Here is a 2,701-nt window from a genome sequence, read left to right on the forward strand (position 1 = left end):
GTAGATGAAAAAACAGGCTAAGAAATGTCAAGGGATTTGCCCAGGGTCACACATCAAATGTCAGAGGCTGGATTCTAATTCAGGTCTTCCTAACTCCAGCTGCTTCTAGCTGCTGCTACATTCACAGTCTAATGTTTATCTTCTGAGATATAGCAGATTCCTGCTGACATAGAAATGAGAATATAGGAAATAGCATTAGATTTGGGCTTCTGTTCCCAGCACTAGTGTGTCACACTAACTGGATGACTCTGGAAACATCTCCTAACATTTCTGAACTCATTTTCCTCATCTGTAAAATGGTGATAATAATATTTCACTACATACTACACCTGGTTGTTATGAGAAGAGCACTTTGGAAACCACAAAGCCTTATGACGTGTGAGCTAGAGCTTTCTTTATTCGATGGTCAGGTGGCACAGTGGATAGAGTGCTGAGCCTGGAGTCTGGAAGACGAGTTCAAATGTGGCCTCAGACATATTGTAGCTGTGTGACCCTGGGGAAGTCAGTTAACACCATTTGCCTCAGTTTCCTCATCTGTAAAAATGAGATGCAGAAGGAAATGCAAACCATTCTACTATCTCTGCCAAGAAAACCCTAAATGGGTTCATGAAGAGTCAGACACAACTAGATGATCATTTGAGAGGTATAATAATAACAAATAATAACAAAAGAGCTTTCTTACTTGATTAATTGCCAAATGAATGGCAGAGACAAGTAAGACAACAGTAAGAGGAAGGAGGGGCCCCTGGGAGTTAGATAGGACAGTGTCAGGGAAGAGGTAGAACTGGAAAAAAAAATCCCAAATTAGTTTTTGCTTTTTTTAATGCAGGTAGACAGAGCCCTGACATCTAACTTGGACTGGTGGAGTAGGAGATAGTGGAAAGGGAAAATCAAATTTCCTTGCTTGCCATTTAACTTCTGAATAGAATCATTAATCCAGCTTTGCCCATTGCTAAATGGTTTGCCGGGAAAGAGGTGACTTGTGCTGGGAAAAAAAAAAAAAGTTCTTAAGTTCTATTTTTAAAATTTGCTTATCTAGGTTTTATTTAATAGTGTATTTGATTAGGTCATATAAAAAGCCCAACCAACCAAAATGGCACCAGCTATGGGCTTGCCTTAGCTCTTATAAGCAATGACGGCATGTAGTGTCCTTAAAAGATCCTAAGGAACTGTAGAAGAAATACCTTAGGTCTGAAGCACTAGAATTTGTGCCCTCTGATCCCAAGTTGAACCAGATACCGAATGAGGACTGTCTTTCTGATATTATTTCAGTCTCCTAGTGTCCACTCCTCGCTAGAGCTGAGAAGCAAAGACATGTCTAAAAGTGAAGTCAATGCCGTGTCCTCCGTGGAGTCTTTGGATAGAATAAGTAAGAATGAATTACATCTATAGTCAACACATTCTACTTGGAATCTAATTCCAGAAGCATTTATTAAGTGCCTACTGTATGCATGGCCCCACACAAGATCATAAATATCAGAATTGGAAGGGGCCTCAGAAGGCCATTAGGTCTAACACATAGCTGAGAAAGAATCCTCTCTACAACGAACCCCCCAAAATGATCATCATTTTTACCTAGAGATCTAAGGTAGGGGAAACTACTCCTTCCTAAGAGGTCCCATTTCAATTTTGTATAGATCTCATTGTTAAGATGACCTGGGTTCAAATCCAGCCCTAGACAACTTACTAGCTGTGTGACACCGGGCAAGTCTAACCTCTGCCTGCCTTACTTTCTTTATCTGTGAAATAAGGATAATCTTAGCATCAACCTCCCAGAATTTTTTTATGGATGAAGTGAGATGCATTCTCGACTACCAAAGCCCAACACTCTATCCACTGCATTATTAACTTATACACAATTTTGCAAAAATATCCACATGAGGTAAAGCAGGGGAAGCCTGAGTGGGGAATTTGTTATTAATTAATGGCATTAGGAAAATTAGCATTTGATTTGGGACTAAAAGGATGGATAGAGTTAAATATGAGGGTCAGAAAGAGAGAAGGAATTCCAGCCATAGAGAGCAACTCTATCCTGAGGCAGAAGGACAAGAAGCCTGGCCATATCTAGTGGGAATAGGAAGGGGATAGGATGCAGTTTGGCTAGCTTGAATATAGCACCTGCAAGGGATTCTGGGACAAGACTCAGCTAAGGCCCTATCCTACACAAGAGGACTTGGAAAATCATTAGTTGGGTTTTTTTGTTTGTTTTTAATAATTGAGAACAGACTCCTTCAACATTGCTCTTTCTAAAGGTTTAACTTCAAGCTAGGGCCCAAGAGGCTCATTTTTAGCCATGTCATGATAACTCAGAGGCTGAAAGCCAGAGCTGTGGGCTAGTCTATCCAAAACAAAGAATCTTATCAAGGATGGGTAGAGGGGAACCTAAATCATGGGTGGGTCTTGGTTTAGCCTATATAGCTTATATTTCCATGGTTATCAAGAGATCAATAATAAAATCTGCCAGATATGGAAGAAAATCAGGCACTGGATCTATGGACAATTAATTACAAGGTCTTGAAAATGGCAAGTGATGGATAAATGTTTATTGATTTGCTTTGCAGAAGCTGGGGCTCACTCTTCCTTTCAGGTGTATTGGATGGTGTTTGATGGGAATTTAGGCCTTGTGCATAGTACTATATTTGTTGCTGGTACATAAAGATTTCGGTCTTCAAAATCCTATCTACTGGGGCAGCTAGATGGC

The sequence above is a fragment of the Dromiciops gliroides genome, chromosome 4 (genome assembly GCF_019393635.1).
Source record: "Dromiciops gliroides isolate mDroGli1 chromosome 4, mDroGli1.pri, whole genome shotgun sequence".
Classification (NCBI taxonomy): domain Eukaryota; kingdom Metazoa; phylum Chordata; class Mammalia; order Microbiotheria; family Microbiotheriidae; genus Dromiciops; species Dromiciops gliroides.